This window comes from Mytilus californianus, unplaced genomic scaffold (genome assembly GCF_021869535.1).
Source record: "Mytilus californianus isolate M0D057914Y unplaced genomic scaffold, xbMytCali1.0.p SCAF_20, whole genome shotgun sequence".
Lineage (NCBI taxonomy): Eukaryota > Metazoa > Mollusca > Bivalvia > Mytilida > Mytilidae > Mytilus > Mytilus californianus.
Window position 1 is genome coordinate 9,183,075 of NW_026262669.1, and position 27,055 is coordinate 9,210,129.

General features: G+C 33.8%; 1 long non-coding RNA gene across 2 annotated transcripts; it reads left to right on the forward strand.

Moving 5' to 3' along the window:
* The first annotated feature begins 10,412 nt into the window (after window positions 1-10,412).
* LOC127731767 (uncharacterized) lies at window positions 10,413-19,875 on the forward strand. Of its 2 annotated transcripts, none has more exons than XR_007995744.1 (4): window positions 10,413-11,260; window positions 13,379-13,539; window positions 15,475-15,595; window positions 19,857-19,875. It is a non-coding gene; the product is annotated as an uncharacterized LOC127731767 (long non-coding RNA). The 2 variants fall into 2 exon arrangements; XR_007995743.1 differs by lacking the exon at window positions 19,857-19,875 and adding an exon at window positions 16,545-16,563.
* Window positions 19,876-27,055: the final 7,180 nt, after the last annotated feature.

Sequence of the window (27,055 nt, forward strand, 5' to 3'; positions counted from 1 at the left end):
GTAAATGCATGCATAGAAGGCTTCCCTTAGATATGTGTTAGGTGATTCATGATTGATGTTTGCGTAATGTCCAGTAGCAAATATTTCATACATTTTTGGACGAAAACAAATGATCAAAAAATAGGTAAGGTTACAAATAAAGGGGGGAGGGGGAACTCCCTTTTTTGACCGTCACGATATGGCACAATAGTGCTGAAAGTAGCGTTAAACACCAACAATCAATCAATCAGTATTATCTTACCAATGTATCAAGATTGTTTTGTAACAAACGAAAAGTTTTCTGTTTTTAATAACACCACTGGGCTTCCACTTGAAATTCCCACGGAAATTTATGGTCTTTACTTTAGTCTTGTGTTGTCATCCGTATCAATACAGAGTTAATCCAAATTGCAAATTGGAAGTGAGATTCAAAAACGTCTCGGATAAGTGAATGATGTATCTATGCCAGAACAGTAGTATTAAATATACAATATTAATATTGCACACAATTTTGTATACGTATTTCTAAAATAACGAAAAGGCTTCATAAGCATATGCGTGCCTAAGTTGTATGATATTGTTGGAATATATTTCTATTTTGAAAATCGTATGAATGTGATCTGTGTTAAATCTGGTGATGAATCAGTGGTCAGGGATTGTGACAGTGATCTTCCGTGTGAATTGGATTTGCAAATTTAAAAATAGTGTATTTGTTAATTCCTGTTCTCTAAGATGCCGTATTTTGTAAGGAATTAGCATCTGTCAGATGACATGTTACATTTGTACTATTACGCTGTTTTAAAGTGTCCGAATCACTTGCAAAGGATGAAAAGATGAATTGAGGACTAGATTTGATTTAAAAATCTTCTTTTTGAGACCTTTATGTTTAATGCGATTTCATGTATGGACTACTAGCCAAAATGATTGCATGCATCCGTCCGTTTGGAACAAATTTTAACTTAAGTAGCTTGATGCATATGGGTCCCCCCCCCCCCCCCCCCCCATTTTCTTGAAACTCCTGATAGAGTTGAAGATTATAAATAGATAGCCTACATATGCAACTTTTCTTTCAAAAAAAATACAAAAAATACATTCTTGTCCAGATGTATATGTCGGCAGCTAGGAGCTTATTCTCAATGTTTTGAATCTGAGCTATTCAGAAAGCTATTATAGTTCTTATTTTAGTTTTAAATACTTTATGAATGCTCTGCAAAGATAAAGCAAAATTTGCATTTAATACGAAATTTGATTAAGCGTGTTGCATTCGAAGTGATCAGACTACCGCTAGGCCATTTCAACTCAATATATAAAATATCCTTGCATCGGTAAAACTATGAATCGGCTTTGACCAAACTATAAGAATTTAAGGCTGCTCTGCTTTTACAATAATTGTTTACACTCTGCATGTTATCATTTCACTGAATATCAAGTAATATTTGTTGATGGACGGTTGATGAGTCACAGAAAAGACATGTGACAAGTAAACTGTTAACATCAAAATGATTTTTTTTTATCAGTTTCACTATATACCTACGGGATATCATACATTCTATATAAGGGTTTCTACGTGGTAACTTTCCCCCGGGTTAATGCACGGTATTGTGATTTTTTTTCACAATTGAATTTATAGAATTAACTTTTTTAAGATTCATTTTCCTATGTATCAAGATCAGCGGCGGATCCAGGATTTAGGAAAGTGAGGGCGAAGTATGGAATCTTTTGCCGAGCGCAGCGAGGCGAAAATTTTTTTGACCTTTTTTGGCTAAAAAACATAAAATAAGTGTAAAATGCACTAATTCAACGGCTCCTGATGTGGGGCATGTATATTCTTACAGTTAAAGTGTAAGGGTTAGACATTTTTGATGCCGTATTCTCCCCATTAAATGTCTATCATAAAATGATTGGATGGATCCAAAGCTATGTACCAATATATTTGATGTGAGATTTGTCAGTAAAAAATGGACATGGAAAAAGTATCGTTTGTTGTATGGTTAGTTAGAATAACCTCACAGATTTCTTGTTGTAAACAAGATATACAGACATTCAATGAAATTTACAATACGAACAACACGAAGAAAGACAAAAAAGCAATTTTTATCCCAAACGCCCTCTACGCCCCCCTCTGGATCCGCCACTAACAGATAGCTTTCTATTACCAGTTTTATGGCATTGCAACACCACTGCATGGGCATCCAATTAAAATTTAGATATTTATTTTATTACATAAGTGTTGTCATCCGTATCAATAAATTGTTAATCAAAATTTGAAGTGAGTATTAATAACGTCTAGGATAAGTGTTGGATTTGTCTGTTGATATGAATACACAAAATTTAGCTAAATTTGTATTATCTAAATTAATGAAAAGGCCAGCTAGTGTGTGTTTAAAATGATATTGTTGGAATGGATTTATAGCATGAAAATTGTTTGTGACAGAGATTTTCCGTTGACTTGGACTGCGAATTTGAAAATAATATATTTTTCAATTCACATTCTACAAGATGACATATTTTGTAAGTACTTTAACCTTGTATTCTAATTATGGTATCTTTGAGATGACCTGTTACTTACAACTGTCACGTGTACATGTTCAAGGCGCATGCCGCTGAAATAGGTCACCTTTCAAGTTTGAAAATATGTGAATAGATCGGGAAAACTATCAGAAATATATATGATAAAATCAGTAAAGTTCCCACAACTTCTTTGGTAAACTTTCTTGCTGTTCCCGGGTGTGTTTTAATCGAAAAATATTCTCTCTTTTGACACTATGGTATTCCACCTTTACATTGCACACCACATAAAACCTAAACATTCCAAGTGCAGTGACTTGTAAATTAAATGATGAAAAATTGAATTGCGTATAAGAATAAGAATAAAAATAAAAATATTTCATTTCCAATTAAAGGGCCCTATAAAGAGCTTTCATCACATTACATACAAGTACATAAGATTAGACATAGATTAGAGACACATAAGAAAACAACACCGTTTAATACTATTAAAAATGCTATAAAAGGCCAGGACAGAACCAGATAATACAATTCACATCTTTGAAATATACCATTCAAAATCATATACCACTCAAAATATATGTATTTGTGGCTAATTTGCATTTATTATCTTTGAACTTCTCCTTCTCTCAAGATTTTTAGATAAATACTTTCCCAAACATTTATACATATTTAAATTTTCTTGTGTAAATAGCCATGAAGACTTTGAAAAATTGTCTAAAGAATGAAAATTATTACAAGTTAGAGAAATTTCAGTAAAAAACTCATTTCTGTTATCAACATATAGTGGACATTCAGTCACAAAGTGTATCTCATCTTCAACTTTATTTAATGTACAGTATAAACATTTTCTAGACTTGTTAACATTTTCTAAGTATATATAGTATAGATTTGATTTGGCAATCTTCGTTTAAAGACCTTTGTGATTTATGCAATTTCATTTGTGGATTACTAGCATAAGAATTACATGCACTTTATATATAAATGACATATTTTCTACATTAAAATACAATTGAGAATGGAAATTAAAAGCCTATTTCAAAAACATAAAAAGGATTTTTATTTGTAACTTTAAAAATCCTCGAAAAAAACTTTGTAATTGAAAGTTTCTTTAATATATTCTACACGTATACGGAAGAGTGTTCATACCAATTGTGTTCGCTTAATACCGAACCCGCGTAACCTTAAAAATTAAGACATTACACGATCAAAGCATTAAAATTTTATTTATTACAGATATTTTATAATATCCACGGTTGAATGCACAATGTCCCTATCCAAGAGAACCGTCAACTATTAGAGGAGGGACGACAGCCTAGATGTCGTGTGCAAAAATAATAATCACTTGGTACGATTTCAGCTTGCGTTTTGCAATTTTAAATAGTATAGATCGATTTGTACGTGTTTTAAAATCAAATAAACTCTACTGCATTCCTGGAAAATATAGCAAGTTTCACATAGAAAACCTTCATTGATGATCGAAAATCACTTTGATATATATATGTAAAAATAATGTATTTGTTACTTCTTTTTGGTAAATTGTATCTTTGAAGATCATATTCCGTAATGACCGGAATTCTATTCGATGTCTATAAAAATACCAGGCAAAAGGTTTTGTTAATATTTCGTTAGATCGCCAGTAGAAATCATTGAAATTTATAACAATTAAAGAATATTGTTCATACACACAAAAGGCATTATTATGTCTGCATCCGTTGCTGCATACTTACGACGCTAAAAACGACGATTTTCAAGTAAAATGTCCAAATATATTTGTCAAATACGTGAGAAAATACGTAACATTAGGACATAAAAACTTTTTTTTTGTGTATTTTGATTAAATTCAAGATAAAATAAACACCTGAACAAGCATGTATAATAAAAAAGCTTATTTAAAAATGAGTGTTATTTGTGTATTGGTCGACTTCGTTCTCTAGTTCTCGTTTGTGTTTTTTTTTTTGTACAGATAAATGAAGAATGAGTACAATATATCTGATTTTGTAACAAATACAGTTTGGTACGAAATAAAAGCTTAAAACCAATCAAACTATTCTAGTAATCTCTCCTTGTCGTATGAAATAAGCCCTTTGGGAAAGCAGTTAAATATGGGGATAAGTATGAAAAGTACGTGTATTCCCGACAAAGAATGACAATTACCAAATTCGTTTATTACGTGAACATGAATGTATATTGTATAACCATTACATCTGTTTATAAATGTACAATTTCCTTTCGTATTTATTGACAGGTGCATTGTGAAGTTAATTTAATTTGAATAATTAAATAAATAAATAAAGTTTGACGAATACGAATACATACGAATACTTTATTTCTCATAAAACTACAATTACATAGTTATAGAGAACATACATAAATATAACTATAAGGTACAATTATTACATACATGTGCGAACAATACAAATGAAATTAACTTGGAGGACTGACTTTCACATTTATAACTTTGATAAATTTACATAGTTTTTCTAATATCACAATATTTGATGAATTAAACAGTTGATCAAAATAGATATTAGGGTTTGACAAACAGTATTTGGGTAAAAATTTCTTTCTTTCCAACTTAAATGTTCCACAATTCATAATGTAATGGTACTCGTCACCAATGTCGTTTGAGTCACAGAGACGGCAGATTATGTCTTCTCTCGGTAAACCCTGCCACCTTCCAGACTCAATCGGCAAGTGGTGACCTCCACATCTATATTTGCAAAATGTATGAATAAATTTGTAAGACAAAGAAGAAAAATATTTTTCAAATACATGACAAATAATTGTACATAAAGTATTTTTTGGTAATATTAATATTTAGGCTCTTTCTGTCAGTAAACGAGTCCGGCTAAACAAAAGACAGATAATACAAAACTGCCTGTATGACATAATTAGTAATAACACGGGCTCCGCTTGTAAAAACCGTGTGATAGTGGTTTTAGTTCGTAACATAAGTCCACGTTGGTAGTCAGGGACTGTTTTACAACGGGAACGGTGAAATCGATGACATCCAAAACCTGTGATTTTAAAAACTTGGAACAAATAAAGGAATCTAAGCCCTGCAATCAGCCAATTATTGTATAACTAAATAAAGTCTTTGACTTATTTTTACCTATAATAATGGTTTACTTTTACAAATAGTGACTTTGATGGAGAGTTGTCTCATAGGCACTCATACCACATCTTCTTATATCTATCTATACTGTTACTTCGCTTCCATATTGAGCAAACAACAGTGTTAATATTTTGTGTGTGTGTGTGACACATACTTATCATCCTTTGGTAGTTGTTGGTGTATCTAATACAGGTTATAATCTTCCAAATTTCTTTCTTTATATTTTAAGCATCAAATAAAAAGTAGTACATGTTTGAAAATTTAGGTGATGAAATTTAAGGTAAAGTATTGATTTAGTCCAAATTAAAAGGATAAAACACTTGTATGATTGAAGCTTTCAAACTAAATTGTAGACCCCAACCTGCAACATAGAATGGTTCATATTTTGAGTTAGAGCTGTTAGACTGCTCTATAATTTCGGTACGTCTAAACACTGCTAAGGAGTCCTTAGTGCACTATAAGGACGTATACTATGCCACTAAGGACTAGAAGGGGTGCTGTTACATGTATTATGTTTACATATTAAGTTAGAGATTGATATTTTGATAATTTGATATAATTTGTCTCAAAAGTAGTACACTGCACTGTGAGCATCTTTTTTGAGATAGAGCACGCGCGATTTTATTATTTAAAAAAAGATGCTATACGAAATAACTAGGATCAGTTCATTTGTACTCGCTACACAAAAGGAGAAAAGATTGGTGCGCCTCTCTTTTTGTCCAGTTACCAAAGTTCGTAAAATAAAATTATATTTTCCGACAATGCACATATATATTGTATATGTTATTCCAACACTTACATTTTTCATATTCTTTTAATTGTGTGGCTATTTAATGACCATTTTTATTTAAAGCCTGGATTTTCATCCTTCATTCTTAAGTACGTTTGAATTTCTACATAGATCACACTTAATTAATAAAAGTTTTGTGTTAAACGTCAATGACAAAGCAACCAATCCACACAAAAAAAGACATCTAGAGGACACAGAGATCTTTCGTCTGGCAGCACGTATAAACCACAGTTATCGTAAATTATATAAAAGTACAAAATCGAAATATAAAAAAAAAACATGTTTTTTTTTAAGACAAAACAGAGAAAAGAACTGATAGGTCCGGGTGATCCATGCGTCTATATATAGCTAGCTCCCGTTATGTTTCGATTTATTCAAAATTCATGATAATTAAATTTAAGTAACTTTTAAATATTATACCACATGAAACCTACACTGGTGGGTTCCATGTCATAAACCCACAGTTCGTCCTGAACATGCATGAAATATTTGCCACTGGACTTTAAGCAACCAACAATCAATCACAATTCACAACTTACAGTATATATAGTTGTGAAATACAAAATGTATGTATAGTGATACAATTTTGCCAAATAAATAGAATACAAATACACACCACTTTATATAACTGACACAAATTAAAGGAATACTCTCTAAACTATATAAGTAGAGAAGCGAAAAGTTTCTTTTGAATACTAAACAAACTTCCGAACTGTACATGTTTTTTTAATGGTTTGCCATGCAGCGCTCAAATATTTTGCATTATCTTTTGGTATAGTGTTTAGAAATATATAATATTGTAAGAACCTTAAACTACACATACTAAGCTATAATAGATTCAGATTCATTATTTTATTGAATCTAAAACATAGCATGATATATTAAAACTGACGGTCAAACATCAACAGCTTAAATACTAATACGTATACATAAATTCATTAATTCTTTATTAACTTTTAGCCCTACGGCACCTTTTTATTAAGAATCATGAGTGTAATTGTAAAATAGTCATGTACTTTCTTACGTTATGGATCATTGATTTTGTCACCTGTTGACCCGGTTGATTACTAGCACGTGCCATTGAACTCAATCATTTGAACTAAAACGGAAAATTTTAAATTTACGCCATACACTAAGTACTATATATATGTATATTATATGGGTTAGAAAATAAATATAAGGATACATTGTTTGAATGAAAATCTTTATACGATGGTACTTTATATATAGTTTAACACTGTCTCGACACAGACTGAATGCAGTATCATGATCAGCTTCATGTACTATGGCGACCTTGGTGGTGTTTAGACGCACCACTATGTAAAATAAATTATTGTTTAATAATATAAAATTATATTGTACAGTACAAAGCTATGGCAATAAAAGCTTTTCCAAGTTTAATAGAGTAACTCGCATGAAAATAAAAAAAAACAGCTCCAACGGTAATAGTAAACTAGGACATATCAACAGAAAACGAATTAAACCAACTGACATAAAACAAAAATACGCATGTGTTAATTTGCCTCCGCTTCATTTATGTGGATTGTCTCATTGGCAATTATACCACATCTTCTTATTTTTTTAGGTTACGTTTAAGATTTTCCGTTACTAATTTTCAAATACGAAAAACATTTTCACACAGGGTTCACAACATTTTTAGGTTAAATGTATGGCAATCGTTTTTGTAAGTATACAATTAACATACGACCTTGCATTTAATAAGTATGTAAATAAATAAACTAACATTTATTAAAAAAATAAGCAACATATATAGATGAATAATTTATTAGTTCCGCAACAAAACAACAACAGAAATAAAGAATCTACAGAGGATTTAATCATTAATTACTTTTTATTTATTCGAGAGATATACTTTTTTTTTTAAATTCTAATAAATATATATATATTAATCTAAAATACATTATCAAGCAGAAGGGGCGTAACTCGTAGTATCATACCGGCATACTTAACGGATCTAAACATGGTCTGACAATTTTGAACGTTAATTTTGAGATTTGGTCTGTTTTGGTCTGACACCGTCGTAACGGATCTTAACAGCTTGCTAGAAGATTCAGTCTTGTTTATCTTAACATGCCTTAACGGACTGATTTACCTAATGAGACTATCGATCGGAACGGCGTCTTAAAGTTCTTAAAAGTCTTGACGTTTTTCTCTAGCGGTAAATCCAGTCGATTAAGATATGATCAGACCAAAATGACCGTTTCAGACTGAAATCGTGCTACTAGTGCATTCTTCACAGAATTTAACTTTCCCCATAAATCAGTACTGTATTTCGATAGATTTATGTCTTCAATGAGTAGATGTTCGGGTGCCAGAGGATAATCGTTATGTTTGTTGTGGAGATGTTCAGGATATTCTATGTCTACTTCTAAAATGTAGCCTTCTTTTGCGTCTGACTCGACTTTCTGTAACTCAAAATGACTAATTTAATCTTCATTTAAAAAATGGAAAAAACCATAAGGCAATGGTTGAGACATTGCCCAACCGTACAAATTGTTAGCATCTAGATACATGATGTGTTTTTTCACATCTGATTCATTAAAGTCGTCAACATATTGATGATTAGCTCGACTGTATTTTTTGGTAACCATACTGACCCCACCTCGTGTTCCAAGCTCTATCATGTTGTACATGAGGGGATCAGTAATTAAATCCAGGCAGACACCGCTCATTTTCAATGCTGCTTGCCATGCTAAACCTGGACTCGTGAAAAAGTGACTAGCATCCAACTTGTAATATTCAAGAGTCATGTCACGGAATCGTTCGAAAACATCTGCTAAGAGTAGCATATCTGTTAATACATACAAATTGTGAAAATCCCCTAAGGTTTTCATATTGAACGTGTTCCAGACCTTTTGAGCGTGTTCATACTTTTCATCAGAAATAGCTTCTTTGGTTAAGGAATTATAAAAAGCTGCTTTTGTAGGGAGAGCTGTCTCTTCAAATCTTTCAGAACAATTCACATAATCATAACAGTATTCGTTTTTCTGTAGCAAAAGTTTAGCGTGTTCGTCATTGGGGAAAGCTTTTCGAAATTGTTTGAAATTTTTAAAACCGTCTGCCGCTAAATTAGCAATTAACGTCTCCAAAGAGCTACTCATGCACTGGTATGTGTCTAAAAACCTCAGTTGTCCAACAGAAAAGGACACATATTTCTCCATATTGTTTGGTATACATGTTAATTTTTTGTCCTTGAATTTACCAGCTTCCGACAGCAAAAGGTGTGCATCAAAGTTCCGCAAATTATGAAAATAGACCGGAATGAAATTTGGATTTTTCAACATCAAGTTGCATCTCTGACAGGCTGCCCCTCTGTAATTGCTATACTTTGGTGATTCGTTATCTTCGTTTATACCTAAATGGTCGTGGTCACGAACTTTGATTATTTTGCCTGAAAATGGTTGATTGCATACATAACAGTTTGTAGCATTTTGAAATTGCGTTTCGGTTTCCACACTCATTATTAACTCCTCATAAATGTTCCTCAATATATCATCTATGTATTCTTCCTCTGTAAATATATTTTCAAAAAAGTGTTCGACTGCGTTCTCTCCTCTGTACACAACGGCTGGCTTGGAATATCTATCATTTGAACTGACCACAACGTAGGAGTAACCACATGGAACAAAACTTTTGTTTTATGTGTTGTTGACGATTGATTTGGGTCTGGTTGACAAGTATCCATCTTTTTTGCAAAGCATTCAAAGTCTGCATAGATGACAAAAGGAACACGCATTTGTTTATGAAAGTCTCTAAATTCTAAAATGGCTTCTCCTTCTTTTGGATAAGTCACTTTTTGAAAATAAAACTTATTACAATATAGTCTGTGTTCATTTAATAAGTCTTGTCTTATGAATCCGTGAAGACATCTTCTACAGTAAAACCGTTTGGTGTGAAATTTAGTCATTGATCCAAGGAAACGATCTAAATTTTTGATCCAACAGTAGTGAGTTTCCCCGTTCTGTGATAAATACAATACATCAATCTCCCTATCTACATTTTCTAACTTTGTTAAATATAGTGGGAACACTTCTTCGTTTTCAAAGCCAAAAACATTGATTGAAATATTGTTTTGTTTCTCAAATTTCTCCATTTTTGTTAAAGACACAGGATATTCAATATCGTTCATGTTCAATTCATTTTCGTGTGCCGTATAATGTGACTTCCGATATGGATTATATTCCATCGGATGTAGGGCTGCCAGTACAGACCATAGGAAACACTTTTGGTCATCATTTCTAATGTTGATAATTCCACCAGTGGCCTTAATTTTGTATGGTAATTCCATATAATTTGAACCAGCTATGGGTGAGTATGGTAAAGTATGTACTTCGAGGCATATAACTTTATTCAATATCCAGTTAGATCCCTTGTTGATAAATTCTTCCATTACTCTGTTAATCGTTTGGAAAGCTTCATTTAAATTATGATCATTACTCTCATTCTGAAGAGATATGTAACTTTTGCTGCGGAAATGTGGGTGAGCCTTTTCTTGTTGTCCATCATCAATATCTCGAACCATCTCCACTCGAGCATTTACATACCATTTGACATTTTTTTGTTTCTTTTGCTGAGATACTATTATTTCTTCAACATCAGTTTTCGTATTAGCCAAAAAACGTAATAAATCATATTTTTCATCACCAATAGGCATAAGGTCTACACGATTCACTGATTTGTTAATGGCGCTTTTCTTAAAACGAAACCGTTTACGTTTTATCTGACTGACAACTGGCTCCTCCGTTTTAGGCATTCTACCTCCTGTTTGGTTTAACGGATGATGGTTGGCAACATGGGTGAATAAAGAATCAACATCATCAAAGGAGACATCACAGCGTCTACATGTAAGTTGCTTAGATAATTGTTTATCTCGTTTGTTTATTGTGCGCTGTCCAGAACACTTATTACCATGTTTGACTAAATTATGTTTTTGCGTAAACGATTTCCTACACGCTAAACACTGAATTCTGTTAAAATGTGAATTCATATGTCTGTTCAAATTTCTGTTGTATTTGAAAGTTTTATCACAAATATCACAATTTAACTTTGGTCTTTTGACATCAACATTTTCAGCACATGATTTCTTACGTTTGAATTTATTCTCAACCTCTATGGCTGCCTTCACCAACATACCATCATCAGATTCGTTAAAATGTAAATCATTGGTATGAACACCGCGGTGAGCCATGCTTTTCACTTTACACAAAATGATAACAACTACCTAATTTCCTCAATTTAAATACACGTGACGATGTCACATGACATCTTAATTCGAAACGATAACCATTTCATCTTTGGTTTTTGTTTACTTTTCTCTTGCAGCATTGTTTTAAGGGGCATAGCGATATATGGTTTACTTTCCTCGTGTTGTGTAATTTTTCTCTTTTTGTTTGACTTCTTCAATTTTTCAGGTTGAAAGTCCTCTACTAACTGTTTACTTTCCAAGTCATCGATATTTTCTGGTTTATCTTTCGGCTGATCTTGATCTCGATTTTCTCTTTTTTCCGGCAATGTCTCTGGATTTTTTAATTGTTCATACCTCAGTTTAGGAATCAGAATCAGTTCGCGAGACATAACGGAGATATGTCTTTAGGAAAATAGGAAGCAGTCCTCTTATTTTTAATAAATATAATTTTCTCTGTTTATATGCTGCTCCTTTGGAAACAATTTTACGTATGAGCTTCTTTTTCTTGGCCAGCAAAGTTTTATCAGCACTTGAAATGGAGCAAACTCCTTGCATCACATTGTATATTATTTCAACCAACCATTCCAACTGTTCCTTGCTTAGTGATTTAATCGCTTGAGAAATTTGTTTTGCAGTAGCATTCAAAAGAAAATGTGCTAAATAGTCCTTCATTCTGCAGAGTGATATACGATAGGTGTCTGTCCAACTCCACGATCTGTTGTCAACTGATATGTTTTGTCTGTATGTGGATTTAAATCAATAATTAATGGGCGATAGTCTACAGATGTCGCCTTCTTGTATGCATCTAAAAAGTATTTAGACTGTCCGGGAAAAATCTGCCTACCAAGAGTTTGAATTTGTAACTGATCTCTATAATTCCGAAATAAAACAAAGTAATGGCAATTGAGGGAGGCTGTTCTCATGGCTTTGCCTTTACAATACAAGTTATGTAGAATCTGAATCAAAGTGATTGAATTATGGTGAATTCCTACAGTTAAGAGATGAACCAGTTCTTTACTATCTGCAGATTCCACCATCAGGTCATCTAAAACAAGAACCTTATGCCCTTGTAAAGTCCCCCATTCTGATAAAACATCCATATGGGGGAAACCTTGAAAAAATTCAATGTTTGGTATTGCTGATTTCATTTCATCGAAAACTGACTGCCAAATACTGTAACAGTAAAATATCTTCGACGGTGGTACTTGAAACATACCATCTGCATTTTCAAGAAGGTTTTTGGTGTACATTGTTTTTCCTGAATTTGACGGACCAACAATGAATATTGATGTTGGACTCTGAAATTTGAGCAAACTTTCCTTCTCCCACCAGTCAACCATACTGTTCAAGTGAAATAATAAAAATAGCTGAGAGACAAACTGTTTTATATGTAAAAAAAAGAGAGGAAACAACAACACCAACAATAACATATAAGCATTACTTCTTTATTTTGATACAAGATTGACTCACAACATTACACACATTGTTCACACAGCAATGAAACCGATTGTCTATAAAACTGTACACAAAATTGTCATTCAATTGATAGTCTTCTGAAAACACATCTGTTATCTGTTGCATGGTAAATCCTCTCACACGACACATTAAATAAAACAAACAATATTGCCCACACACAACTGTGTCATCACCTTGTAGTCTTTTCTCGTTTGATTGTATGTATGCATAATTCCGCATGAATTTGTTAAAATAAACAGTGAGTTCTTTTTCTGAATACCCAAAATAGTCAAATACTTCAAGACTGTTCTTTCTATTACAGAAAAATGCTACCCAATGTCTTCCTGGTAAGCCTGCGACATCTGTATTGGCTATCACACCCATTCCTGGTAGTAGGTGAACTTGAGACAGTTCATCAGATGAGAATACACCAAGAACAGATCGTTGTAAGTCAACGTCTGAAACAATGGCACACTTGAGCTGGTAAGTATTCATTCTAAAATGATGTTTCTTTCTAAATTTATTTCAAAATAAGCTGGAAACTCCGCATACACAACACACGTGGACGCTTTCGGCAGTGGTGCATTGAAATTGACTTCTAGAGAACAAGTTCATTGTTTCACTAAGTTTAAGTACTGTCCCTCGTCGCTGAAATTTGGTTCTATTTCAAAACAATATAAAGCATTTCCTCCTGCTATATCATTTCTACTCAACTGATTTCCACTGTCTCTCATCCACTTGTTAGTCACTTCAAACATACTTTTAAAAGCAGGTAGTATAGTTCGACTCGTGGCTCCATAGTTTAACTGCATAATATTCCCACCTACAGGAACTTGGTTCAGTTTGAGCGTTATTTGACTAAGGTTGAAATGTTGAAAGTTGAATGGATTTAACGTATATGAACCACTAGAACTAGCGGACTCTGTAAAAGCTATAACGCAACGAGTCGGTCGGAGTCCGTTGAACAAATTATTGTAATTGAAACTAAGACTCCCAGCAGGTATAGAAATGTAGACTTCTGTTCTGGTATAGGGATATATAGCATTTGTTGTTTGTAGTTTCTGCGCATGTGCCATAATGACAGCAGGGTTTAAACGTATTTTGCACACTTTTAACACTATGTCATCGATGATGACTTGACAATTTGGATCTTTTTCACTTGTCATCAAAGCAAACTCAGGTCTTGAACGGTAAAGTTTAACATTAATAGCTACTTGATTCAGCATGTATCTGTCCAGACTACATAAATCATGAAATAACGGACCTTCTAAATCACACACTTGACTTTGAGTAAAATACTGTGCGCGATCGAATAAGGAAGAATTGCCACCATTTTCTACATCACTATCATCAAAATGTCCTGGTTGATCTGTTTTCCATAACTGGCTAGTCAGCTGAGATTTTTTTGCTTCAGATCCAAAAGATAAAAGAGTTTGTATCATTGCCTTGTATGGATAATGTGTGGTAGTTGATGTCACCAACTTATTTTGTAATGTTATATCAATCTGTGAGAACATAGAATGTAGAAAATTGTTAACTGGACCAACATACTCAGTAGGTTTTAGACTGTCTCCATTGATATGTTTTATTCTCGCTTTTACATATAATTTTGTTTTTCTCAAATCTATATACTCTAGTGAATTTTGGGCTGCAATGTTAAATTCTACTGGTGTAGTTCCAGTTAGCTGTGCTGTTGACCTATGCTCATCATAATACACTGAATCAATCGCTGTCTGTGTTGGTGGTAATGAAAACAGATCCAAACCACTTGGTTGAGCTTCTTGGAACCCATCTAACGATAAAGCAGCCATTTACTTGAATATGTCTTTGAAGGTTTTCACAGAGCTTTGCAGTTTTTTCTTGTTGGTTTTTTTCTTCGTATGTCTCTTCTTGTTTGATGCTTTGGTTGTCTTTCTTGACTTTTTGTGCTTAGTCAACTTTTTGGTGGTTTTACTGGGCTTTTTGGAGGTCTCGTTCGTTCGACGTCTTTTGGAAGAATTGGCATCATAACTAGATGGCTTTCTTTTTAATGTCTTTTTCTCTCTTTCAACCATGTCCTTGGCCATTTCATCCGTTTGATGGACGAGGGAGACAAGTTGAATTTTTACTTTCTCATCAGAAGGGCTTTTGGTTGGTATGCCGATTGGTGTAATGGATGACCTTGAGGTTCCAGTTAGAGACCCACCTCCGATTTGTTTTTGACCTTTGTTAGTATTGTGATGACCTTTTCTGTCTAGCTTCTCATAATAATTAGTCCAGCTTCCTACATTTGGCACATACATCTTGTTCATTTTTAAAAGAATGGAAACGATTTGAAGTGTAGTGTTACCGTTGCAGGAATATCTAAAAATGAAGCTAGATTGTTGTCACCATCAGTTATATAGATATCAATATTATAGAGGTCATTTATTTTTACAGGAACATAATGCGGAACTTCGAAAATGTTTGACCAGTTTCCCATAGAGGCTGCACTTAACCTTCGAAGAAGTGGCTTTTGTTCTCCATCGACAATAGATTCACCACAAATATTAGAATACAGGTAAATGGATTCTGATTTAGATATGCTACTTGAAATGTCTGCTTCAACTAAGGCAACTCTCCAATTTCCATTTAAAAACACAGGTGAATTCAGTTGAGAAGAAAAAGTATATGCTTTGTTGTTTGGAAAATAGTTCAGAGATTTTTCACTATTGAATGTTATGTAGATGCTCATCTTCAGGAGTCATTTGGATCTGTGATATCCTCTTCATTCAACCACTGATTATATTTATTTGGCCACCCTTCAAACTTAACTAACCACTGAACCCGTCCATTTCTCTTACGTTTTCGATTTTTTTTTCTACATACCACATAACATCTTCATCCTTGTTCACTTTAACCATCTCTGATTCATAAAATAATCCTTTTATGGAAGTTCCATCATACTCCTTTATTCTATAAACCGGTATAGCCTGCATTCGAAATCTTTGGCTAACTTTAAAAATTTCTCTTGTGAAATGTTCATCATATGAACGGTCAAATAGCATAGAAATGTAAGAAATACGAACGAAGTCATTAGCCTTAAAGTGGTATGATCGAGGCTTTTTTGATGTTATTTTCTTTGGTTTTAAATACATATATGCCCATATATCTGCTTCGTTTGTTTTGCTGACGTCTTTTGGTTGGATATTGTTCAAGCTTCTATGTGGAGTAGAATTGTATACTTTAACAATATCTTGAAGTACATCCAAGTACCTATGATTTCTCCTCTCTGTGAAGTATCGATACATCATATTTTTCACAGTCTTGATAACTCTTTCAGCGTAGTTAGCCTTTGTTTCTGAATTCTGTGTGGTGAAATATTGTATACCTTCATTTTTCAGATATGATTTCATTATGTTGTTGTTAAATTCTTTTCCTTTATCAGTTCGAATCTTTTTACATTTTCTGTTACCAGCTAAAATTTTCTTCATTGCCCCGACTACAACTTTTGCTGATTTATTTTTCAGAACCTGAATCCACAGATACGTTGAAAAGATATCCATGACGACTAATAGGTATCGAAACTGACCGTTTTCACTTGCAATGTTTGACATATCAGCGAGGTCCATGTCCCACTGATCATCAATTCCAGATACAATTACACGTGCACGACGAAAAGAATGACGGAGTTCCTTTCTTAAAGTGTAACTGTCTTGACTTCGTAATAGTCTTTTTATCCTGGATCGTCCAACATTAGTGATTCCTTTGGATTTTAATATTCTGTATATTTTTTCGGGACCTACATGTGTGTTTTTATATGTGTTTGATATTAAATCATTTATTCTATCTTGTGTGTTCATCTTGGATTTTTTTTCATTCTATGAAAGGTAAGACCTGTTCCCTTTGTATTTAAGGCTGATAGTCTTGGTTTGGTATCTCTACTGAAGTAAAGTTTTGAAAGCGAGAAGGAATTTAAATTTTACTGACACTTTCTTCAATTGAGATACCTAACCAATATGCACTTTGTGAAAATATAATAAAGAGACAAAAAACAAAATACAAGTAACTAACTTTTATTGAAATATCATTAGAAACAGTTCAAGCATCTCATTGTTCGTCTAGTAAATGCAACAGAGGCTTAATCAGGAGTGGTATTAATTTGTGATACACTAACAGTACTCGTCTTTTCCTGCTTACACTATTTCTCCCACTGGCTAAAAACTGAATAAATTTCCGAAACTCTCGAAGTTCTCGTCTATGTACTATACTAATCATAAGTGTTGCATGATAAATTTTATATGCAATGTGTGAAATGGTTCGAATTTGATCATCGGAACTCTCCTCAATCAATTCTTTTCTTCTTCGGGGTCTATCATAGTAAAGTTCTTTCAGGAAGGTTGAGTTTTCAAAAATACGTCTGTTCATGATGAGTGTTTCACATCAAATGATAACCAATGTTAATGATCGGTGTGTTTTAAATTAATTTAATTCGTTTGTGAATCTTTCTTCCAACAACACCAATCGTTTGCACCAGTGTGACACATTTTTGGTACTTGGTTTATGTAGAATGCACCAATCCTTTAATGTAGATAAAACGTCATTTTTATAGTCATCTGGTACATCCATGAGCTTCACTTGATTGGACATCTTCCTAACCATGTCCTTCTCCGCTATCTGTTTATAAGCAATATCGAAATAAGTTTCTAAATGTTCCATTTTTGTCCACATTAAACAAGTGTGTTGAATCTGACTCGGGTGGTTTACTTCACACCCATAACAATGTTCTTTCACAATATCCGGTAAACAGTCTAAGACCATCCTAGCATACACATATTTAAGTGTGTGATGCATAAGTTTCTCGGCTTTTTCAAATGTTGCATCCATAGTGTCTTCTCTCTACAACAATCAATCTGTAAATGAACGGAATTCGAGGATCTTCTTATAGTGTATCTCAGTCATTACGTAACATTCTTATTTCATAAGTATGTTGTACAAGGTTTTACTAGATACCATCTTTGCAAACAAACAATTTGGATCCCATTTTATATGTTCTGTTTCGATATCGTCTTCTTTAGTCCACTTTTTTAGAGTAATGTCACAATAAAAACATGTCACTCTATCTCCTATATCGGTGTAAAAAAAACCATTATGAGCTAGATCTTCTGGCTTTTGTTTAATCTGATCCGGCCAATTTGTATATGTTTGCATTCTATTTGTGAAATACATCATATTCAGATGGGCTGGTTTGAAACGGAGGATGTCTGAAAAGTAACATCCCGAGTCTGTTTCTAAATCCATGATTAATCAGTAAAGACTAACATTTACTTATACACCACCACCACCTGAAGTCTCTACAATTTGTATAATTAAATCGTACTTCCAGTCTTCAACCTTTAATTCAACAATGTCATAAAGCTGCTTTAATTCTATGAATCTACTCAAACCATACCTAAATAATAAGATATATATCTGCCCATTTTTTGTTGATAACAAAACCTGGTAATGTAACCTCAGAATTTTCATTTTAAAATTATTAACAACATATATCGTCAAAAATAAATATAGTAACGTAAAAAAAAAAAATGGATGCTGCTCACTTAAATAACAATTAAGACAAGCAAGGCAACCCAAAATTCTACAACGTGGACAACATGGACGTCATCTCAAACGTACCCTGGTTACCAACCAATGTTGCTCTACCTTGAAAAAGTCAGCAACGTGGAAACAAAAATGGACGACAAACATAACCCTGGTTACCGAACAATGTTGCTCTACCTTGCAACGTGGAAACAAAATGGACGACAAACATAACCTGGTTACCAACCAATGTTGCTCTACCTTGGTCAAAAGTATGACACGTGGACACAAACATTCCACCATCACTAGCACAATATTTACATAAGCTGCTCTACCTGCTCTACCTGCTCTACTGTTTTCTTATCCCTATTCTCCAATTTCCATTTAAAAACACAGGTGAATTCAGTTGAGAAGAAAAAGTATATGCTTTGTTGTTTGGAAAATAGTTCAGAGATTTTTCACTATTGAATGTTATGTAGATGCTCATCTTCAGGAGTCATTTGGATCTGTGATATCCTCTTCATTCAACCACTGATTATATTTATTTGGCCACCCTTCAAACTTAACTAACCACTGAACCCGTCCATTTCTCTTACGTTTTCGATTTTTTTTTCTACATACCACATAACATCTTCATCCTTGTTCACTTTAACCATCTCTGATTCATAAAATAATCCTTTTATGGAAGTTCCATCATACTCCTTTATTCTATAAACCGGTATAGCCTGCATTCGAAATCTTTGGCTAACTTTAAAAATTTCTCTTGTGAAATGTTCATCATATGAACGGTCAAATAGCATAGAAATGTAAGAAATACGAACGAAGTCATTAGCCTTAAAGTGGTATGATCGAGGCTTTTTTGATGTTATTTTCTTTGGTTTTAAATACATATATGCCCATATATCTGCTTCGTTTGTTTTGCTGACGTCTTTTGGTTGGATATTGTTCAAGCTTCTATGTGGAGTAGAATTGTATACTTTAACAATATCTTGAAGTACATCCAAGTACCTATGATTTCTCCTCTCTGTGAAGTATCGATACATCATATTTTTCACAGTCTTGATAACTCTTTCAGCGTAGTTAGCCTTTGTTTCTGAATTCTGTGTGGTGAAATATTGTATACCTTCATTTTTCAGATATGATTTCATTATGTTGTTGTTAAATTCTTTTCCTTTATCAGTTCGAATCTTTTTACATTTTCTGTTACCAGCTAAAATTTTCTTCATTGCCCCGACTACAACTTTTGCTGATTTATTTTTCAGAACCTGAATCCACAGATACGTTGAAAAGATATCCATGACGACTAATAGGTATCGAAACTGACCGTTTTCACTTGCAATGTTTGACATATCAGCGAGGTCCATGTCCCACTGATCATCAATTCCAGATACAATTACACGTGCACGACGAAAAGAATGACGGAGTTCCTTTCTTAAAGTGTAACTGTCTTGACTTCGTAATAGTCTTTTTATCCTGGATCGTCCAACATTAGTGATTCCTTTGGATTTTAATATTCTGTATATTTTTTCGGGACCTACATGTGTGTTTTTATATGTGTTTGATATTAAATCATTTATTCTATCTTGTGTGTTCATCTTGGATTTTTTTTCATTCTATGAAAGGTAAGACCTGTTCCCTTTGTATTTAAGGCTGATAGTCTTGGTTTGGTATCTCTACTGAAGTAAAGTTTTGAAAGCGAGAAGGAATTTAAATTTTACTGACACTTTCTTCAATTGAGATACCTAACCAATATGCACTTTGTGAAAATATAATAAAGAGACAAAAAACAAAATACAAGTAACTAACTTTTATTGAAATATCATTAGAAACAGTTCAAGCATCTCATTGTTCGTCTAGTAAATGCAACAGAGGCTTAATCAGGAGTGGTATTAATTTGTGATACACTAACAGTACTCGTCTTTTCCTGCTTACACTATTTCTCCCACTGGCTAAAAACTGAATAAATTTCCGAAACTCTCGAAGTTCTCGTCTATGTACTATACTAATCATAAGTGTTGCATGATAAATTTTATATGCAATGTGTGAAATGGTTCGAATTTGATCATCGGAACTCTCCTCAATCAATTCTTTTCTTCTTCGGGGTCTATCATAGTAAAGTTCTTTCAGGAAGGTTGAGTTTTCAAAAATACGTCTGTTCATGATGAGTGTTTCACATCAAATGATAACCAATGTTAATGATCGGTGTGTTTTAAATTAATTTAATTCGTTTGTGAATCTTTCTTCCAACAACACCAATCGTTTGCACCAGTGTGACACATTTTTGGTACTTGGTTTATGTAGAATGCACCAATCCTTTAATGTAGATAAAACGTCATTTTTATAGTCATCTGGTACATCCATGAGCTTCACTTGATTGGACATCTTCCTAACCATGTCCTTCTCCGCTATCTGTTTATAAGCAATATCGAAATAAGTTTCTAAATGTTCCATTTTTGTCCACATTAAACAAGTGTGTTGAATCTGACTCGGGTGGTTTACTTCACACCCATAACAATGTTCTTTCACAATATCCGGTAAACAGTCTAAGACCATCCTAGCATACACATATTTAAGTGTGTGATGCATAAGTTTCTCGGCTTTTTCAAATGTTGCATCCATAGTGTCTTCTCTCTACAACAATCAATCTGTAAATGAACGGAATTCGAGGATCTTCTTATAGTGTATCTCAGTCATTACGTAACATTCTTATTTCATAAGTATGTTGTACAAGGTTTTACTAGATACCATCTTTGCAAACAAACAATTTGGATCCCATTTTATATGTTCTGTTTCGATATCGTCTTCTTTAGTCCACTTTTTTAGAGTAATGTCACAATAAAAACATGTCACTCTATCTCCTATATCGGTGTAAAAAAAACCATTATGAGCTAGATCTTCTGGCTTTTGTTTAATCTGATCCGGCCAATTTGTATATGTTTGCATTCTATTTGTGAAATACATCATATTCAGATGGGCTGGTTTGAAACGGAGGATGTCTGAAAAGTAACATCCCGAGTCTGTTTCTAAATCCATGATTAATCAGTAAAGACTAACATTTACTTATACACCACCACCACCTGAAGTCTCTACAATTTGTATAATTAAATCGTACTTCCAGTCTTCAACCTTTAATTCAACAATGTCATAAAGCTGCTTTAATTCTATGAATCTACTCAAACCATACCTAAATAATAAGATATATATCTGCCCATTTTTTGTTGATAACAAAACCTGGTAATGTAACCTCAGAATTTTCATTTTAAAATTATTAACAACATATATCGTCAAAAATAAATATAGTAACGTAAAAAAAAAAAATGGATGCTGCTCACTTAAATAACAATTAAGACAAGCAAGGCAACCCAAAATTCTACAACGTGGACAACATGGACGTCATCTCAAACGTACCCTGGTTACCAACCAATGTTGCTCTACCTTGAAAAAGTCAGCAACGTGGAAACAAAAATGGACGACAAACATAACCCTGGTTACCGAACAATGTTGCTCTACCTTGCAACGTGGAAACAAAATGGACGACAAACATAACCTGGTTACCAACCAATGTTGCTCTACCTTGGTCAAAAGTATGACACGTGGACACAAACATTCCACCATCACTAGCACAATATTTACATAAGCTGCTCTACCTGCTCTACCTGCTCTACTGTTTTCTTATCCCTATTCTACTACTACTGATATGCACTACTATTTTATTCAAAGGTCAAAATATAGGGCTGTGCGGCATATTTTCAACAGTTATATGCCCTGAACTTCTAAGAGTTTAAACTTATACTAAAACTCTATACTAGCCCTACCTCCATTTTTGGACCTCCTGAGAATTACATTTTAGGCGCTACCGTGTTTTTTCTATACTGGTAACATTCCCAAGTTATGAAACACAGATATCATATCTAGGAACCAGTACGTTAACAAATTAACATATCTATGAATATTATATATCTCCCCAAAAGAGGCGTGGCTTGTGAAACAGCTGTATTTACAAAGTGCAACCTATGAAATATTTAGTTAAACATTCTTACCAATATGCAGATGTCCAGGACCATGATGTAGAAAGTAACGCATGGTATGGCTCATTTCATTTTCGGAAACAAAGTCAATAAGTGAACCACAGTGACTTGTACAATAATTCTGAATAATAAAACTAAAGTTATTTCCGAAAGCAAAATCAATATAAATATAAAAACGAATGGAACGCTTCATTTTAATTTCATTTGTCAATATTTCAAAATTCAGGACTGGTTTGGACAAACGTCAATTATATTAAATTTTAGGAATTAATTAAATCATTAACAAATATAACAATTTCAATTAACACTTTTAAAAATATATAAACGTAATATATGAGAACTACTTAACCTTACATAATGTAGAGCATTGTGTCTCTTATAACTTTATTCTCACGTGAATATACCTTTGCATCATTCCAAGACATTGATACAGTTCCAAATAGGTAACATAAGTTGTTATAGGAAATGTATCCCGTTGGACATCGACTGTGAAAGTTCAGGTAACAGCCTGCAAATTACATTACAATGAATAATGAAAATATTTACCAGTGTGCCCTGAGAATTGCTTTCGATTCTAGGACACTGTGTTCAAGAGCTTGTGGCTTCATGTTGTTCTATTAAAGGTTGTGTGGCTTGCCGTTTGTGTTATTGTTCTATTTATCTTCGATTTAATTTTTCACAGTTTTGTTTCCTTAGTTTGTTTAACCCAAGAATTACCCATGCAAACTAATTTTAAAAATGCAACACCAAATTTGAATATCATTTAACGTATGGGCGTTTCAAGCATCCTTATTTTGTTTATAAAACAAAGTCCCATTTTAATATAGGAAATATCCCGTTAACAATTTTTGGTGAGAAAATAATAAAACATCGTTTCATATATCTTTTTTTGCTTTTATAACAGTAATTAAGCACTGATGTCAGTAAGACCTAATTTCGAAAATTGATATAAGTTCTGTCACGTTTTACTTAGACCATGTCCTTCAATTCGTTTTAAATAGCTGGAATTGTCAACTTTATTTTCACATTAATTGCCATCGATGAAGGATGACACTGCTGGTGGACTATTAGTACTCGATGCTACCATCAACGCAGTAGTCAGTGCATCGGCACTGACATAATTTATAACAAACTTATCATAAATTTGTTGATAAATTAAATATTTATTAAGAAAAAAAGGTTCTAACTCCCTCAGGTAAAGTTGACCTTAGATAAATTTAGCTAATTTTGTGTCCCTTTTTGTCATATAGTTATTCTTGTTTTTAGTTCTATACATCGCCGGCTTTCACATGTTTTTAGTTCTACACATCGTTGGCTTTCACGTGTTTTTAGTTCTATACATCGTCGGCTTTCACATGTTTTTAGTTCTATACATCGTTGGCTTTCACGTGTTTTTAGTTCTATACATCGTTGGCTTTCAAGTGTTTAGGTTTGAATATTTTTAGTTCTATACATCGTTGGCTTTCACATGTTTTTAGTTCTATACATCGCTGGCTTTCACGTGTTTTTAGTTCTACACATCGTTGGCTTTCACATGTTTTTAGTTCTACACATCGTTGGCTTTCACATGTTTTTAGTTCTATACATCGTTGGCTTCGTTGGCTTTCACATGTTTTAAGTTCTACACATCGTTGGCTTCGTTGGCTTTCACATGTTTTTAGTTCTATACATCGTTGGCTTTCACATGTTTTTAGTTCTATACATCGCTGGCTTTCACATGTTTTTAGTTCTATACATCGTTGGATTTCACATGGTTTTGCTTTCACGTGTTTTTAGTTCTATACATCGTTGGCTTTCACATGTTTTTAGTTCTATACATCGTTGGCATTCACATGTTTTTAGTTCTATACATCGTCGGCTTTCACATGTTTTTAGTTCTATACATCATCGGCTTTCACATGTTTTTAGTTCTATACATCGTTGGCTTTCACATGTTTGTTGTTCTATACATCGTTGGCTTTCACGTGTTTTTAGTTCTATTCATCGTTGGCATTCACATGTTTTTAGTTCTATACATCGTTGGCTTTCACATGTTTTTAGTTCTAAACATCGTTGGCATTCACATGTTTTTAGTTCTATACATCGTTGGCTTTCACATGTTTTCAGTTCTATACATCGCTGGCTTTCACATGTTTTTAGTTCTATACATCGTTGGCATTCACATGTTTTTAGTTCTATACATCGTTGGCTTTCACATGTTTTTAGTTCTAAACATCGTTGGCATTCACATGTTTTTAGTTCTATACATCGTTGGCTTTCACATGTTTTCAGTTCTATACATCGCTGGCTTTCACATGTTTTTAGTTCTATACATCGTTGGCTTTCACGTGTTTTCAGTTCTATACATCGTTGGCTTTCACGTGTTTAGGGTTGAGTGTTTTTAGTTCTATACATCGTTGTCTTTCACATGTTTTTAGTTCTATACATCGTTGGCCTTCACATGTTTTTAGTTCTAAACATCGTTGGCTTTCACATGTTTTTAGTTCTATACATCGTTGGCTTTCACGTGTTTTTAGTTCTATACATCGTTGGCTTTCACGTGTTTAGGTTTGAGTGTTTTTAGTTCTATACATCGTTGGCTTTCACATGTTTTTAGTTCTATACATCGTTGGCTTTCACATGTTTTTAGTTCTATACATCGTTGGCTTTCACGTGTTTTTAGTTCTATAATTCGTTGGCTTTCACGTATTTAGGTTTGAGTGTTTTTAGTTCGTTGTAGTATTATCTAAAAGCTATTTTTTAGAGCAGAATCTATAATCCCTAGCCATACAGAACTGCCGAGGCAATGATTTTTAACAAGTGGGTGACCCCAGAGCATATTTTATCAAATATGACTTTTTTCCCGTGTTACGGACGAAATTTTCGGCCTTTAAGAATGCTTACCCCAGAAATTATTTACCCTCACGTTTTAGTACTATCCAATTGCTATTCCTTAGGGCAGCGTCTATAATGCCTAGTCATAAAGAACTACCAAGACAATAAGTCGGAAAGTGGGTGCCCCCAATGCATATTTTATAGACTTTTGTTTTATTTACATGTTTCGAACGCAATTTTCATCCTCTAGGAATGCTTACCTCAGAAATGCTTTGGCCCCTCGTTGTAGTTCTATCCAAATAACTATTTATTAGAGCAGAATCTATAATCCCTAGCCATACAGAACTGCAGAGGCAATGGTTTTGAACAAGTGGGTGACCCCAGAGCATATTTTATCAAATATGACTTTTTCCCATTTTACGGACGAAACTTTTGGCCTTTAAGAATGCTTACACCAGAAATTCTTTACCCTCACGTTGTAGTACTATCCAATAGCTATTCCTTAGGGTAGCGTCTATAATGCCTTGCCATAAAGAACTACCGAGACAATGGGTCGGAAAGTGGGTGCCCCCAAAGCGTATTTTATAGAATTTGGCATTATTTCCATGTTTCGGGCGCAATTTTCTTCCTCTAGGAATGCATACCTCAGAAATTCTTTGGCTCCTCGTTGTAGTACTATCCAAAAAACTATTTATTAGAGCAGAATCTATAATCCCTAGCCATACAGAACTGCAGAGGCAATGGTTTTGAACAAGTGGGTGACTCCAGAGCATATTTTATCAAATATGACTTTTTTCCCGTGTTACGGACGACATTTTCGGCTCTTAAGAATGCTTACCCCAGAAATTCTTTACTCTCACGTTGTAGTACTATCCAATAGCTATTTCTGAGGGCAGCGTCTATAATGCCTAGCTGTAAAGAACTACCGAGACAATGGGTCGGAAAGTGGGTGCTCCCAATGCGTATCTTATAGAATTTGGCTTTATTTCAATGTTTCGGACGCAATTTTCGTCCTCTAGGAATGCTTACCCCAGACATTCTTTGGCCCTTCGTTGTAGTACTATCCAAAAGCTATTTATTAGAGCAAAATATATAATCCCTAGCTATACAGAACTGCCGAGGCAATGATTTTGAACAAGTGGGTGACCCCAGAGCATATTTTATCAAATATGACTTTTTTCCGTTGTTACGGACGAAATTTTCGGCCTTTAAGAAATGCTTACCCCAGAAATTCTTTACCCTCACGTTGTAGTACTATCCAATAGCTATTCCTTAGGGCAGCGTCTATAATGTCTAGTCATAAAGAACTCCCGAGACAATGGGTTGGAAAGTGAGTGCCCTCAATGAGTATTTTATAGAATTTGAATTTATTTCCATGTTTCGGACGCAATTTTCGTCCTCTAGGAATGGTTACCCCAGAAATTCTTTGGCCCTTCGTTGTAGTACTATTGAGAAGGTATTTATAAGAGCAGAATCTATAATCCCTAGCCATACAGAACTGCCGAGGCAATGGTTTTGAACAAGTGGTTGATCCCAGAGCATATTATCAAATATGACTTTTTTCTGTTGTTACGGACGAAATTTTCGGCCTTTAAAAATGCTTACCCCAGAAATTCTTT